This window comes from Mandrillus leucophaeus, unplaced genomic scaffold (genome assembly GCF_000951045.1).
Source record: "Mandrillus leucophaeus isolate KB7577 unplaced genomic scaffold, Mleu.le_1.0 Scaffold300, whole genome shotgun sequence".
NCBI lineage: Eukaryota > Metazoa > Chordata > Mammalia > Primates > Cercopithecidae > Mandrillus > Mandrillus leucophaeus.
The window spans coordinates 3,222,669-3,240,619 of NW_012103144.1; positions in this window are offsets into that span (position 1 = coordinate 3,222,669).

Consider the following 17,951-nt stretch of genomic DNA (forward strand, 5'->3'; position numbering starts at 1 on the left):
CCAGGTTGGTCTCGATCTCCTGACCTCGTGATCCGCCCGTCTCGGCCTCCCAAAGTGCTGGGATTACAGGCTTGAGCCACTGCGCCCGGCCGGGACATGTTTTCATACAAAGGTCTTGAAAACTAGAGATTGTGAATTGCTCTAGAGAGTTGTAGAAACTTACCTCCCATGGACAAATATTCAGTTACCTTCCAGGGTTGTAAGATTTCTCTCTTTTTCTGTGTACATAAGGAGAGAGAGGAGCAGATATACCAGCTACCCTATATAAATCATTAGTCGAATAATTTCAGGGATCTTATTCTGTGGTGCAAACTCTGCCACACATATAGGTCGATACCGTGTCCTCATTGCATTGCCCTGTGAGGAACTGGGGCATGGGGAACTCATGCAAGATATTACTCTTGCTGCTCTTTTTGCTGTGAGTAATATATGATTTGTTCTCTGGTCCAGATGTCTAGTGTTTCTGTCAGTACATATATATATACATATGCATACGCATACGCATGTGCAGACATACACACTCATAACGGTGGCAGACTAACTTGTAAGTAAAATAAATATCTTTGACTCATGGGACTTTTGGACGTAATGTATTTCTCAAAAGTAAAGGTGAGTATAACATTTTTATATAGTTTTAAATCTCTAGACATTTATTTTTCATACATACTCATTCACACATCGTGTTTCATGTAATGTAATAAAACTGACATCAGTAAAAAAAGGAACATTTGAAACTATACAAATACATGGAAATTAAACACCTTCTTAAAAACCGATGGGTGATGGGAGAAATTAAGAATGAAATAAAATATTTGAAATGAATGAGAAAAGAAACACAGCATACCGAACCTATGAGACACAGCAAAAGCAGTATTAAGAGGCAAGTTTATAGCAATAAATGCTTACATCAAAAAACTAGAAAGATTTCAAATAAACCAAACCCTAAAATAGTAGAAGGAAAGAATAATGAAGATTAGAGCCAAAATAAAAATATACCACAAACCCATAGCAAATATCTGAATGGGGAAAAGCTGAAAGCTTTTCTTCTAAGGACTGGAACACAACAAGGATGCCCACTTTCATTGCTTATATTCGACATAGCACTGGAAGTCCTAGCCAGAACAATTAGGCAAGAAAAAGAAATAAAAGACATCCAAATCAGAAAGGAGAAAGTCAAAATGTCTGTGTTTGCAGATAATAGGATTTTATATATAGAAAAACCTGAAGACTCTACCAAAATAAACTCTTAGAAAAGATAAACAAATGCAGTCAAGTTACAGCAGAATACCAAATCAATATCCAAAATCAGCATGATTTTTGATACAGTACTTACACAAAATCAGTATTGTAAATAAATAACAGCCAAAACAAGAAACCAAGAAGGCAATCCCATTTATGACAGCCACACACACACACAAACAACTGAGGAATAAATTTTACCAAGGAGATGAAAAGCTTTTACAAGGAAAACTGCAAAACCCTGATGAAAGAAAATGAAGAAGATACAAACAAATGGAAATAAATCACATGTTCATAGATCAGAAGAATTAATATTGTTAAAATGACAATACTCCCCAAATAAATCTACAGATTTAATGTAATCCCTGTCAAAATACCAATGACATTCTTCACAGAAATAGAAAAAAATCTTTTTTTTTTTTTTTTTTTTTTTGAGACGGAGTCTCGCTCTGTCACCCAGGCTGGAATGCAGTGGCCGGATCTCAGCTCACTGCAAGCTCCGCCTCCTGGGTTTACGCCATTCTCCTGCCTCAGCCTCCCGAGTAGCTGGGACTACAGGCGCCCGCCACCTTGCCCGGCTAGTTTTTTGTATTTTTTAGTAGAGACGGGGTTTCACCGGGTTAGCCAGGATGGTCTCGATCTGCTGACCTCGTGATCCGCCCGTCTCAGCCTCCCAAAGTGCTGGGATTACAGGCTTGAGCCACTGCGCCCGGCCAGAAAAAAATCTTAAAATGTGTATGGAAACACATAAGACCCCAATAGCCAAAGAAATCCTGAGCAGAAAGAACAAAGCAGAAGGCATCACACTGTTAGATTTCAGAATGTATCACAAAGCTGTATTAACTAAAACAGCATGGTACTGGCATAAAAACAGACACATAAAACAATGAAACAGAATAGGGAACCCAGAAATTAACCCACCTATCTATAGCCAATTTACTTTTGACAAAGGTGCCAAGACCACTCACTGGGGAAAGGAGACTTTCTTCAGTAAATGGTGCCAGGGAAATTGGATATCCATATGCAGAAGAATGAAACTGGACCCCCACCTCTCACACTATACAATAAAACCATTAGAAGAAAATGTAGAGGAAATGCTTCAAGACATTGGTCTGGGATAAGATTTTATGAATAAGAGTTTAAAAACACTGGCAACAAAAGTAAAACCACTGGGATTATATCAAACTGAAAAGCTGCACAGCAAAATAATCAATAGAGTGAGAAAAGACTACCTATAGAGTGGAAAAAATATTTGTAAACTACTCATTTGAGAGGGATAAATATCCAGAATATACAAGGAATGGAAACATCTCAACAGCAAATAATAATAATAATAATAATAATGAAAAATAAAAAAAAATCGGATTAAAAAAGGACAAATGATCTGAACAGACATTTCTCCAAATAAGATATGCAATTGTCCAACAAATATATAAAAATGCTCAGCATTGCTAATCTTCTGAGACATGCAAATCAGAAATGAAGTATCATCTCACCACAGTTATGATGGCTACTAAGATGGAGAGAAAAGAGAACCCATACACTGTTGGTGGGAACATAAAGTAGTATAGCCACTATGAAGAACAATATGGAGATTCTCCAACAGACTCAGATAGAACTACCATATGATGCAGAAATTCCACTACTGAGAGTTTATGCAAATAAAAGGAAATTAGTATGTTGATTAGACATCTGCACTCTTGTGTTTATTGTAGTGCTATTTGCAATAGCCAAGATATGGAATCAATCTAGGTGTCCAACAGCAGGTGAATGGAAAGTGTGGTTTATATATTAAAGGGAATACTATTCAGTCATAAAAAGAATGAAATCCTGTCATTTGTGGCAACATGGATGTTAATAGAGGACACTATGTTAAGTAAAATAAGCCAGGAACAGAAAGTTGAAAACTGCATGGTCTCACTCAAATGTGGAAACTAAAAACGTTGATCTCATAGAAGTAAAAAGTAGGAGAGAGAGGATACTAGAGGCTGGGAAGGATAGGGGGAAGGGAGTAATAGGGAGAGGTTTTCTAAAGGATATAAAATTACAGCTATATAGGAGGAATAAGTTCTGCTGTTCTGCAGCACTATAGAGTGACTATAGTTAAAAATACAGTCAATAATATATAGTATCAAATAGCTAGAAGGAAGATATTGACTGCTCCCAGTATGAAGAATTGATAAATGTTTGAGATGATGGTTTTGCTAATTACCCTGATTTCATCACTATGCATTATGTGTATCAATACATCACTATGTACCACATGAATATGTACAATTATTATTTATCAGTAAAATAAGCAGTACATAAGAACAATAAAATCTTATGTTGTCATTAAAAAGAATAAGGCAAATGTACCTATTATGAGAAACATTATATAGTGAGAAAAGCAATATATATATTTGAATGTACTTACATGTATTTGTATAGGAGTAGAATATCTCTTGAAATATAAAGAAAATTTTGGCTACCTGGATTGCCTCTGGAGAGGATAATCAGGTAACTGAGAGATAAATGTGGACAAGATTTTTTCCTTATATTTTACTATATACATTTATACTCGTTTTGAATTTATAGCATTTGTATATAAGGTTATTCACACAATATAATTTAATTATGAACTAACTATGAATATTTTACCATTTTATTTTATTTTATTTTATTTTATTTTATTTTTTTATTTTATTTATTTATTTTTTTTAATTTATTTATTGTTATTATACTTTAAGTTGTAGGGTACATGTGCATAACGTGCAGGTTTGTTACATATGTATATTTGTGCCATGTTGCTGTGCTGCACCCATCAACTCGTCATTTACATCAGGTATAACTCCCAATGCAATCCCTCCCCCCTTATTTTACCATTTTAATGGCTGCGTTGTGTTCTATGTATTTTATCCTTGATTGATCAATTTCCTGTTGAAAGTTAGCTTTTACTTAATATGTCTACTTTATGAAAATTTCTGTTGATTTCCCTATAATCTTTTGTAATTATTTTTGAAGTAAAAGAATAACTAGATGTTTGTATCAGTTAGGGTTCAGCCCAGGAAATAGAAAACATTCCAGGAATTTCAAAGAGAAAAATATTTAGTAGAGGGAACTGAGTTCTTACAAATATCACTGGAAGAGTGGAGGAGTGGAAGTCATGAGAGTCACCGTCAAGCTATTAGTTTTAAGGTCAGATTTAGATAGAGGAAATCCACAGGTTAGGAAGCTGCTGCTGCTTCTGATATCACCATTCCCATACTAAAATGTCTAGTGACCAGGAGATCGTGACTACATTCTGGAATGTGAACTCTGACCACTACAAAAACTCATGTGTTGGAAATTGCTAGTTAATTGTTCCAGCCACAAAAGAATGACATCTACCTTGTGTTTTGTCTTCCAAATCTTGTGGCCGTATATCGCACTGGCAGAATCAAGATTGCATCACAAATCCTGGTTATTAGGAAGTCTGGGAAATGTAGTATTAGACTTCTTGCTCCTGCAACAAATGTATGTGTGTAGAGCAGAACGCAGAGGAGGGTAGAAACAAATGTCCAATATAAATAGGCGTTCAGCAGAAGAGGACACTGATGCAGAGAAAAGATAAGAAACTTTCACAAGAGAAAACCTGCTTGTCTATGATCACAGTGATCATAAAATAAATATTATGATAAAATGATGATTATGTGAGATAAATGCCTTGAAATCATTTTAACAACAGGTGAGTCAAACCTATATGAAGAAACTATACTGTTGGTGGTGCTAGATTTTGAAGCCAGGCAGCCGCCACTCTGCCTCAGTAAATTATCTTTAAAATCTGTTAGTCTTTTTCTTTAAATTTTCAAATGTTGCTGCCACTCTTGGAATGGCCTTCCCTGCCCCCAAATTATATACATTTTACTCCTATTTTCTTAGAGAATTTTATAGTTTATACATTAAAACATTTCACTTATTCAGAACTTAGTTTTGTATAGGGTAATATTGAAGCATATAAATGTATTTCTTCCTAGTTAGCCAGTTATGCCAAGACATTTGTTAAATAGTCTATTCTTTCTTACATGAATTTGGAATACAGTCTTGATTGTAAATAGTTTTTCCATTTAGTATTATGGTATGATTTACCATTTATTGACATTTTTTCTTACGTTAATTGGGAAACTATAGTTTCTTCATATAGGTCTAACTCATCTATTGTTAAAATGATTTCAAGGTATTTATCTGACATAATCATCATTATTTTATCATCATAATATTTATTTCATGATCACTGTGATCAGGCACTTTAAAAATTTATATTATGTTATTAATCCTAGTAATTATTATTTACAGATCCTGTTTTACTGTTGTGTAGATGATTTAAATGAATTACTTAGGGGCATAGGGTACTTAAAGGATAGAGTTTGGATTTGCAGTTTTCTTATTGTCCTGAATATATCCTTTATTCCATAATATTTTCTGATTGTTGTTTGTATTTCAGAAAGCTGTTGACTTCAGATTATTTATTTTGAAACCTCCTTCTCTCTTTTATTGCTCGATTTTAAAGCCCCTTATACAATAAGAGACATCTTAAGAAATATAAGGAAAGCACATATAAATCCCAAAACAATAATGAGGAAAGCTTAAAATGAATCAGTTCTGGCTCTTGGCTGGAACAGGAGGCAAAAAGAATTGTGGAATCAGAGCACAACATTGGGAAACTGTAGTCGTCTGGGTTAGAAGTTAACAGACTGCTTAATCTCTACTATGAGTAGCTACTTGTATCCAGAGCCAGTCCTTTGACTGCTGAGGATGTGTATAGGGGCACACACAAGGCTGGGTGCCTGCTCAGTATCCATATGATATGGGTTGGCTCTGTGTCCCCACCCAAATCTCATCTGGAACTGTTATCTCCATAATCCCCACGCGTCGAGGGAGGGAATTTGTGGGATATGATTATTTCATGGGGGTAATTTCCCCATGCCATTCTCGTGATAGTAAGTTCTCATGGTATCTGACAGTTATATAGGCATCTGGCATTTCCCCTGCTTGCTCATCTTTCTCCTGCCGCCATGTGAAGAAAGTCCTTGCTTCCCCACTTTCCACCATGATTGTAAATTTCCTGAGGCCTCTCCAGTCATGCAGAACTGTGAGTCAATTAAACTTCTTTCCTTTATAAGTTACCCATTCTTGAGTATTTCTTTATAGCAGTGTGAAAACAGACCGATACACCATTCTTCCCCTTTCCAACAGCGCACAGTTTCTTTTGCAGAACTACCTTCCTCTATTGCATAGTAACTGAGCAGTTTTTGGGGGAAGCAGGGGGTTGACTTCATCTCAGTCCCCAGAGTGAGTCCTCACGGGCGTGAGCAAATCAGCCTAACCTGACACAGCTGCCATGATGACTGAATCAGTGACTAGTTTTAAGACTATCAATTCTTGTTACTTACCTGGAAATGATTATTTTTAAATATTGAGCCAAGCAGGGTGAAATAAAGAACTTCCCTTCTAAGGTAGGATGAAAAGAGAATCTCTTTCTCTGAATGATGTGGGGTACAGATGTGAGGCCTGGAACTACTGCAGCCGTTTGTAATCATGGAGGGAAACTAGGCTCAGGTTTAAAATGTTAATAGAAGACTTTGAAAGATTTAGAGAAAAATGGAGCAAACGCCCTGATAAACCATACCAGAATTCTCTTTGAATTTCCATTTTGTGTGAGTAAATGAAATCCTTAATTGTCAGGTTGAGTTGCATTTCCTAGTATGTGTAATAACAACCCACCTTTTTGTTAAAGGGTGGAACAGAAGAAGTAGAGAAACCAGTACTCAACCTATCCCTCAATAGATTTCTTACTTAGGTACATGTCTAAAATTCTTACCTTGAGAGATTCCTTAGTGTTAAACGATTGATCTAGACCACCACTGTTTAATAGAACTTTCAGTGATGATAATGTTCTGTATCTGTGCTGCCAAATATGAGATCCCCTGGTACATGTGACTGTTGGGCACTTGAAATGTTGCTACTGACATGGAGGAAATGAATCTTAAATTTCATTAATTTAAAAAAATTTAAGTTTAATTTTAAATAGCTACATGGTGTTAGTAGCTATTGTATTGGACAGAACAAATACAGATTGTTCTGTTTTTTTCTAAGGTCCCTAGAAGGATAATAAATTGGTTTGCTATGGACCCAATTGTGTTCTCTCAAAATTCATATTAAACACCTAAGCGCCAGTGTGATGTATTTGGAGATGGGGCCTTTCAGGGGTAATTAGGTTAGATGAGATCCTGAGGGTGAGGCCCTCATGATGGGATTGGTGACCTTACAAGAAGGAGAGAGCAAGGGCTGACAGGCACCGAGGAAAGCCTATTTTAGGATATACTGAGCAGGTGGCCATCTATAGACCAGGAAGGGAACCCTCACCAGAACCTGACCGTACTGGCACCCTGATCTTGAATGTCCACTCTCCAGAATGGTAAAAATAAATAAATAAATAAACTTCTGCTGTTTAAGCCACATGGTCTATGATACAATAGTCTCCACTTATCCATGGGGAATATGTTTCAAGACCTCCAGTGGATGACTAAAACCATGGATAGTGCCAAACCCTCTATATGCTATGCTTTTTCCTATACATGGGTACCTATGATGAAGTTTAATTTATAGATTACTGTAAGAGATGAATAACAATAATAACAAAATAGAAAAATTATTTCAATATACTATAATAAAATGTATGTGAATGGGCTGGGTGCAGTGACTCACGCCTGTAATCCCAGCACTTTGGGAGGCTGAGGCAGTCAGATCACAAGGTCAGGAGGTCGAGACAATCCTGGCTAACATGGTGAAACCCCATCTCTACTAAAAATACAGAAAAATTAGCCTGGTATGGTTGCGGGCACCTGTAGTCCTAGCTACTCTGGAGGCTGAGGCAGGAGAATGGCATGAACCCAGGAGGCAGAGGTTGCAGTGAGCCAAGATCATGCCACTGCACTCCAGCCTTGGTGACAGAGCGAGACTCTGTCTCAACAAATAAATAAATAAATAAAATGTATGTGAATATATCTTTTTTCTCTGTGTCTCTCTTAAAATACCTCATTGTACTATGCTCATCAATTTTCAGACAGCCATTACTGCAGGTAACAGAAATTGTGGAAAGCAAAACTTAGAGGGGATTAGAGGGGATTGCTGTAGTTTGTTATGGCAGCCTGAGCTGACTAATACATAGTCTCAGAAAATTTTAATATGAATTCTTAAAAGCTTCTTCTTGGAAAACTTAAACTTGGAACTGAAACAAAGGAGGTTTGTTATGTTTGATAATTTGATATTTTTTGGTGGGAGGGCGATGGGGTCATATAGGAGAGACTCAGGATGGGGTAATACTTTCACCCTTCGTCCCAATTGGAAATATCAACTTTTAAGGGTTCACTAGTCTTTGAAATTATTTTAAAAGGGTAAAATAGGTGCCAATTTTTCTTGTTATAGGCAGTGTATTTTCTTATAGTTTAGTTTCACCTCAATGGAAATATAAACAAAAGCAATATAAATAAATATATCAGAAATTCCTTACAAACGCGGTAAATGATGTATTCCAGATGTGTGAGGTTTTAAAACAGACCATATTACATCAATGAAACTCCAATTAAGAAATAAAATGGAAGTCTCATAACTCTCCTTCTTTTCTTCCTTTTTTTTTTTTTCTCTCCCTGTCTTCTTTCATTTCAAAAATAATTGTTAAGGACTTAGAGTATAAAAGACACTGAGGTCACAGAAAGGAACAAGAAAGATATGGTCTCTTTCTTAACACAGTCCCAGAGCTTGTGCAGGAAAGAGATAACAAGCAACCTAAATAAAGTTGTAATATGAATTCTAATGGAGAAAGTATTATGGAAGTGTAGGACTGGGGCATTGAAACTGCTTGAGAGGACACAAGGGAAAGGTCTCAGAAATAAGTAATAGCAAGTTGATACCTGAAGAAACCCTAGGAATAAGCACAGGAAGAGGGTGCTGAGTTGGAGGAGGAAGTCAGAGAGAATAGAAAGTGTAAAGGCCAGCATGTGAGATACAGTCTTGAGTAAATACAATGCCAGAATAGGGTGTGGTAACAAACAAAAGTTTGTTATTGTTTAGATGGGAATGTAGAGATGCAAAGGTGAAGGTGATGGCCAAGCCAGACAAATTTCCCTATGACTTCAGGGAGGAAGAGGAGAGAGACGGGAGAGAGAATGAATGAATCAATGAATCATAGCATGTTACATGGGGTATCTTTTTTTTTTTTGAGACAAAATCTCGCTCTGTTCCCCAGGCTGGAGTACAGTGGCATGATCACAGCTTACTGCAACCTCCACCTCCCAGGCTAAAGTGATTCTCTTACCTTAGCCTCCGGAGTAGCTGGGACTACAGGTGCGTGCCACCATGCCCAGCTAATTTTTGTATTTTTTAGTATAGACGGGGTTTCACCATGTTGGCTAGGCTGGTCTCAAACTCCTGACTTTGTGATCCATCTGCCTTGGCCTCCCTAAGTGATGGGATTACAGGTGTGAGCCACTGTGCCCAGTCTCATTTTTTGGTAAGTCAGCATTATTTCCCGTTTCACTTCTCTGTATACTGGAACTGGAAACCTGGAAATACATTTTCCAAAATCCCTGTTAGCAAGGTTTCCATATAAATTCTGTCAGTGAGAGGTACGGACATGAGATTTGGGAGTCAGGGAGAAGCAAAGGCACCATTTCTTTTTTTTTCTAATTTCAACTTTTCTTATAGATTAAAGGGTACACATGCAGGTTTGTTACGTGTGTAAACTGTGTGATACTGAGGCTTGGGGTCCCAACAATTCCATCACCCAGGCAGTAGGCATAGCATCCAACAGGTGGTTCTTCAGCCCATTACCCCCTCCTTCCTTCCCCCGTGTAGCGATCCCAGTGTCTATTATTCCAGTCTTTACGTTCATGTGTACTCAAAGTTTAGCTCCCACTTGTAAGTGAGATCATGTGTTATTTCGTTTTCTGTTCTTTGGTTTGCTGTTAGATTGCTTAAGATAATGGCATCTAGCTCCACCACTCTTTTTTATGGCTGCATTATACTCCATATATGTACAAGATTTTCTTTGTCCAGTTCACTGTTGATGGGCACTTAAGTTGGTTCTGTGTCTTTGCTATTGTGAGTAGTGCTGCAGTGGACATATGGGTGCATGTGTCTTTTTGACACAGTGAATTATTTTCCTTTGGGTATATACCCAGTAGTGGGATTGCTAGGTCAAATGGCAGGTCTATTTTAAATCCTTTGAGAAATCTCCGATCTGCTTTCCACAGCAGTTGAATTAGTTTGCATTTCCACCAATAGTGTATAAGCATTCCCTTTTCTCTGCAGCATCACCAGCATCTCTTATGTTTTGTCTTTTTATAGTAGCCATTCTGACTGGTGTGAGAAGGTATCTTATTGTGGTTTTTGATTTGCATTTCTCTAATGTTTAGTGATGCTGAGCATTTTTTCATGTTTGTTGGCCACATGTATGTCTTCTTTTGAGAAATATCTGTTCATGTCCTTTGCCCATTTAATTGGATTTTTAATTTTTTGCTTGATTTAAGTTCCTTGTAGATTTTGAATATTAGATCTTTGTCAGATACAGTTTGCGAATATTTTCTTCCATTATGTGGGCTGTCTGTTTACTCTGTTGGTAATTTCTTTGCTGGGCCGAAGTTCTTTAGTTTAATTAGGGTAAAGAGGTTAAAAGATCTCTACAAGGAGAACTACAAAACATTGTGGAAAAAAATCAGAAATGACACAAATAAATGGAAAAATATTCCATGCTCATGGATTAGAAGAATGCATATAGTTAAAATGGCCATATGGCCCAAAGCAATGTATATTTTCAATGCTAACCCTATCAAAATACCAACATCATTTTTTCACAGATCAGGAAAATCTATTCTATATTTCAGTTGGAACCAAAAAAGAGCCTGAATAGCCAAGGCAATCCTAAGCAAAAAGAACAAAGCTGGAGGCATCACATTACCTGACTTCAAACAATATTTAAGGCTACAGTAATTGGAACAACATGGTGCTGGTACAAAAACAGACATATAGACCAGTGGAACAGAATAGAGAACCTCCAAATAAACCCTGCACACCTAAAACCGTCTAATCTTTGACAAAAGCAATAAAAATAAGCAATGGGGAAAGAACTGTTTAATAAATGGCACTACAATAACTGGCTAGCCATATGCAGAAGAAAGGCACTATTTCTACTGGGGAAGTAATAGCTAACTTGAAGTTTTGTGTCTTGAGAATCATCCCTTTCTTTCTATAGGCAGTTGAAATCATCAGGGCTATCTCCCTGCAGTTTCTTCATTTTCCATGTCTTCCCATGATTTTTAAAATTCTCTAATTCCCTGAATTAAATTCCTTTGTGCTCAAAACACCTAAAATGTTCCTTATTTTTCTGATTGAATTCTGACTTATGATATAGCCATCAGGCTGAGAATTCCCTATAGCATGCTTAGAACTTAGTTCTGCCAGTCTTCTGACATACTTTCAGAACTAACTCCATTGTGCTTCACACACATTTGATGTGGTTACCCTCAAAGGTCTAAACATCCTTCCCAAACATTATCACCCAGACTTTCCTTCCCATGGTACTCTGACCATAATCAAATTGAATTCAATCTTCTTTCATTCCCTTTTTTTCTAAAGTTGTGTATGTACCTTCTGGAGTGCTCCACCTGTGTCCAGCAAACCCCACCGTTTCCTCAACATCTCCTCTGAATGCTCTTTCTACCTATTAGCCAGATAAAAACCTAGCTGTCCTTGAGGACATTGCATTCCCTAGTCATGTATCCCAGGGTCAAGATGTGGGACAATGCTTCCCTTATTTTCCAGTGTTCCATGGCTGTCTCCAAGCTGTTCCTTCTAGCTCCTTTGAAGTTATTATTTGCTGATATCATGCCCTGCCTTCTCACTGCTGATCTGCAATTATAGTCACTTGATGGTATGCATTGTTCAACTCTTCTCCGTGATTAATGTTAGATTTGCAACTTTCCCATCCAGGATTATTTAAAATTCATTATATTTAAAACATTTAGGAGAGTGGCATAAATTAAGGCCTCAATGAGTATTGCTACCATTGTCATCATTCTCATTTTCCCCTGCTTGCACTAGAGCAAAGAAACGGAGATTTTCAGTTGTACAATTTACAGAAAAAAAAAATCATGAGAATTCATTATTATAGACTTCAAGCTGGCCCTCATCACTGTCCAGTAATCAGTCCTGTTCTCTGTTAAGCTTGTCTTCCCACTGAAGGTGATGATTTGTTATACTTTCTTTTTTCCTATACTCCACACCCTTTCACTCTCTCAGCTGATAATTTCAGCTCACACTTAATTGAGACAATACATATTAACTTGGAAACTCTATCTTCCTACCACCAAATCATTTTTCTCTAGTGCATCTGTGCCCATTCTTTCTTCCTTTCCATTTCCATGAAGGAAGTAATTATCCTTTGATCACAGCTGTATTAGGGTTCTCTTAGAGGGACAGAATTAATAGGAGATATATATATATATATAAATAAATATTTATATAAATAAAATGTTAACTTACATGATCACAAGGTCCCACAATAGGCTGTCTGCAAGCTGAGGAGAAAGGAGAACCAGTCTGAGTCCCCAAATTGAAGAACTTGGAGTCCAATATTCAAGGGCAGGAAGCATCCAGCACGGGAGAAAGATGTAGGCTGGGAGGCTAGGCCAGTCTCTCCTTTTCACGTTTTTCTCCCTGCTTTATATTCGCTAGCAGCTGATTAGATTGGGCCCACCAGATTAAGGGTGGATTTACCTTCTCCTGTCCACTGACTCAAATGTTAATCTCTTTTGGCAGCACCCACACAGACACACCCAGGATCAATACTTGGTGTCCTTCAATCCAATCAAGTTCACACTCAATATTAACCATCACAAATCCACCCCTTGTCAACTTGAACCCATACACATCTCCTGAGATCATACATACTCTTCAAATAAAAACAAGAATAAGGTCATAATTACACCTAACATACAGATATCCTTTCTACAACGAGAAACACACCAATCCCAAACCAAATACTATTCCGTAAAGTTAATAATACTTACATGCTGATATGAAGTCAATAAATCTTACTTCACATGATAAAGGAAAAGGAAATAAAATGAAGATATTTTCTTAGTACAAGTGTATCAATGCAAAAACATGTTTTTTAACAAAAGAAGGAGGAAATACTCATGACAAATACAGTCCTCGCATCTGCAGCTGGTTACCTGGTCATAGCTGGTATTGATGACTACCTTCTTCCAGTATCCATTCTGTATTCCCTTTGACTTCAGCAAGCACCTGAGCAGCTTGTGGTTTTTTTCCTGGTTGAGTGACCCAAACCTTCATTCCGGAAGGGTCTGGGTCATTTGTAGTCCTGCCTGGACTGGACTGTTATAGTTTCCCATTGACCTTAATCACAGATGGTAATACTAAGAGACACCCTAATGAATCTCCTGTATTCCATGCGCACTCTTCCTTAACCTCTGTTGTGGAGTAGTAGACTGATTTCATCTTGATAGTCCAGGTCAGTCACCCCAGCTAACACTGTAACTCCCTTCTAAGCCTGTTGACTTCAAGGTAGGAGGAGCCCAAAGTGTCCAGGTGGCAAACTTAACTTCTAGTTTAATGGAATCATTGTTGTGTCTCCTGGTGACAGCATTCCTCCCTCTGGAACTAAGACCTCTAGGACATTAAAACATAATGTCGCGGGAACAGGAAGCAAAATTTTTGCTAGTGGATCACCAGAGGCAATGGTGAGTGGTGGCACTTCCCCTTCCACTGCTTGATTCCTGAACCTATGAATCCTGGCTATGGGAGAAACAGTACCATATATTGGACACTGACTCAGAGCATACACGGCCTTCTGGAGAACTTTGCTTCAGCCCTGCAAATCAATCCAGCTGCTTCAGGATGATGGAGAACAAGAGCCAATCCCACTTGTTCCTTGCCTCCTCTTTCCTTTTTTCTCCTAGGACCAATCCTATTATCCACCCTTCCATTGGATCAATATCACCAACCAAATAATGAAAAGTTTCAAAAACAACTTCCTCCAAATACCCTCTCTCTGTTCCCATTTATAATAAAACTTCTAAAATAGCATTCTGTAATTACTGTCCCCACTTCCTCACCTCCTATTCCCTTCCACCTCTTTGTTATCTAGTATCAGATCCCACACCTCTGCAGAGACCAAGGTCACTCTTGATGATGTCAACATCTTCATGTAGCCAAATCCAATGGCCTTTGTTTGGTATTCATCTTAACCTAACAGTAGCATTCAACCCAGTGGAACCATTTTCCCCTTCTTGAAGTAATTTTTTTTTTTCTGTTTTACTTATATGACCCCACTGCTCCTTGGTTTCACTCTAGGTTCTCTTCTACCCATCCTTTATACTGGGGAATGCTTCTGGGCTAAATTCTGGTGAATTCAGATCTTAATCTTAGATCATCTCCTGAAGTCCTGAGTCTGTAAAGACTCATATAAAATGGAGGACAAAAGCATGGACTCGGGAGCCAGACTATCTGCACACAAGTCTTGGTTCCACCACTTGCTAGCTGTGTGACCTTTTGCAGATTACTTGACCTCCCTGTTTCTGTTTCTTTATATAATGAGGATAATTATGGTACTTTAGTTATAGAGTTATGGTGAGGAGGACTATGTTAACAGTGTGTGGCTTGTACTAAGCACTCAATAAAGGTTAGCTGTTATTATATCCTGAAAACTCTAAAATTTATATCTCCTGTCCAGACCTACCCACTAAGATTTGGACTCGTGTGGCTGCCCACTTAAGAACTCCACATGGATGACTAGTAGGATCTCCAAATTAACATGTTCAAAGCAGAATGCAGAATTCTTGATTAACTTTTGAACCTCTTCGTCTCAGTCTTTATGCTATCACTAAATGTCACTGTCTTCATCTATTCAGCAAAAGATTATCTTTGAAGCTGGAGGGGCCTGCCAATGCTTCCTGTAGTCCTTAACAATCTAGAAAATTTGACTGTAACTACGTCTGAGATATTAAAACTATTGTAGTGTTTCTTAGATTAGGTAATTTTGCCATCAGTCCAGAGTATCTTGCTGAACTGTCGTGATACAGAACTCTCTACTCTGTGTGTGTGTTTGTGTGTGTGTGTGTGTGTGTGTGTGTTGGCAATGGTGTGCTTGCCAGTTAGAAGTTAGAATAAAAGTAACACACAGAATAAGAATAGAAAATCTTGTCCCATAACTTCCATTTTAGAGGAATGTTTTAAATTATGCAGACAGTTAATGTAGTACTATAGAATCCTACATATCTTTCAAACACTTAAGAAACAATCTTGTACTATCAAAGTAACTGCTAAATGTCTGCCGTGTCTTCATGATTATATTTGCCACTTGTTTCCCTTCAAATATTGCTTCTAGGTGTTTTTATGACATTTTCTCTCAAGCAGTTATTTATTTCCTGCAATATTCAATTCTGCTGGTTCTTGCCTTTATGACTAGTTTTTGCTTGTTTTCATGATTTTCAAATATATATACAGTATTCTGTTATGGCCTAGTTATCAAAGGGAAGAAGTTTCAGTTTCACAGAGAAAATACTCTGAAATTTAATGATGTTAGAAATTCAGTGATCTTTTAGTGAACATTATAGCCACTACACAGTACCATTTATGAAATACACACTACATTTCATACATTTGACTAAACCATTTTCATTTTCATGCATTTTGTCATTTAAGAGTTGTGGTGGCTCATGCCTGTAATCCCAGCATTTTGGAAGGCTGAGGTGGGTGGATCACCTCAGCTCAGGAGTTCGAGACCAACCGGGGCAACATGGAGAAACCCAGTCTCTACCAAAAATACAAAAAAGAAAAATTAGATGAGTTTGGTGGCACACACCTATAGTCCTAGCTACTGGGGAGGCTGAGGTGGGAGGATCACTTGAGCCTGGAAGGTAAAGGTGGCAGTGAGCTGAGATTATGCCACTGCATTCCAGCCGGGGTGACAGAGTGAGACCCTGTCTCAAAAATAACATAAAATAAAAATGAAAAAACAAAAAAAGAGAGAAACATAATCACTCTAATAACTCTACCTGGTAGGAGAATTATCAACACCACATGCCAGATGCTGAAATTGGGCTAGAAGAGGCTAAAGAATTTGCTCAGGCTCACAAATTTAGTAAATGACAGAGCCAACATTCAAGCTCATGTCTTGGAATCCCCAAAGCCCACTGGTTCTTCATCATTAATTTAATTTAAACCTTTTACATAGTGATTACAAAGAAAGTTTATTTGGTAGTATGTCTTAATAGTTTATTAAGTGACCACTTACATTTTGTCTTTTTCCATTTTATGAGTTCCTGATTTTTTCAAGATTTTTATGTGAGTAGCTTTATTAAATTTTTTTTGTTTTTGCATACTGAATAAGAAACTTCATTACCTCATTCTCCATTATTTACCCAACCGGTTACATTCAGCTTCCAAGTTTCAGCTACGGGTTTATAAATCAGTTTTTGTTGTATTCACCATTTCTCTTAGTACTATGGTTTCATTGTATGATGATCATTTTGAAGTCTGCATTTATTGCAAAGGTAAAACTTTCCACATAGTTCTTTTAAAATAGTTCTTTTAAAAATTTAGTTTGATTCCCAGATCATGTTCTCAGGCTGCCAAAATTGCTCTGTGGCAATGTTGAAACTGATGATAGAGAATGTTTACATTGAGACTTGTGAAACTGGACTGAAGCACTTATCTTTAGATCCAACTTTGGTGATGTATGTATTATGATTCCTGGCAAGAGAAAAGCCGTTTCTAGTTGACGGAAACTTTTTTTCTGAAGTAGACTCTCGTAGAAACTCCCTAGGTAGCTATGAAAAGAAAATATTGAGTTCTCTGCCTTTGTTATTGAAGAACATAACAGGCAGTGTCTTCAACAGCAACTTTACCAATCGTGCAGAAAATGTCTTCATATGGCTGAGTTTCCACAATGTTGGCTTTCAATCGTGTTTAGGGAATCAATTGACAATATAGTTTTGAATACATTCCCATAGGGAGCTGACATGATGTAGGCCAAGGAAGTAATTTTCTCTTGACCAGATTGGATGAGGAATAGGACTGAGGTTATTGAGTCAGAGTGATTTAGCTAGAATATTTCTTAGATTTTTTGTCAGCCTTAATTAATCAACACCTCGGCTCATTCTGTAAAACACAACTAAAATGAACATATGCAGCTCAAAAAACATAAATATTTGAACAAATCTGGGCAAAGTGAAAAGTACAGCAAGGAATTAATAAAGCAGTAGTAAGACTGATGCCCAGAAATGTATAACACACCACTCTATAGAGTAGCTAAAAGTGGCTGAGAATTTGGTTCTAAGTTGCCTAGAGACTGAAGAAAAATTAAAAGATAATTTTAATAGTCAATGTCCATAAGATAGAAATCAATTAGAGATTCATGAGAAACACAGATATTTCTGATACCAAAACTTGAATTTTTCTTCCATGGGTATTCATAAACAGCCTAAAAATGTCCCTAATGATACTTTCATAGTTGATACAGTTTGTGATAGTTAATCTTATATATCAACTTGACGGTATTGAGGGATACCCAGATAGTTGATAAAAAATTATTTCTGGGTGTGTCTGTGAGGTTACTGGAAGAGAATAGCATTTGAATCAGTACACTGAGTGAAGAAGATATGCCCTCACCA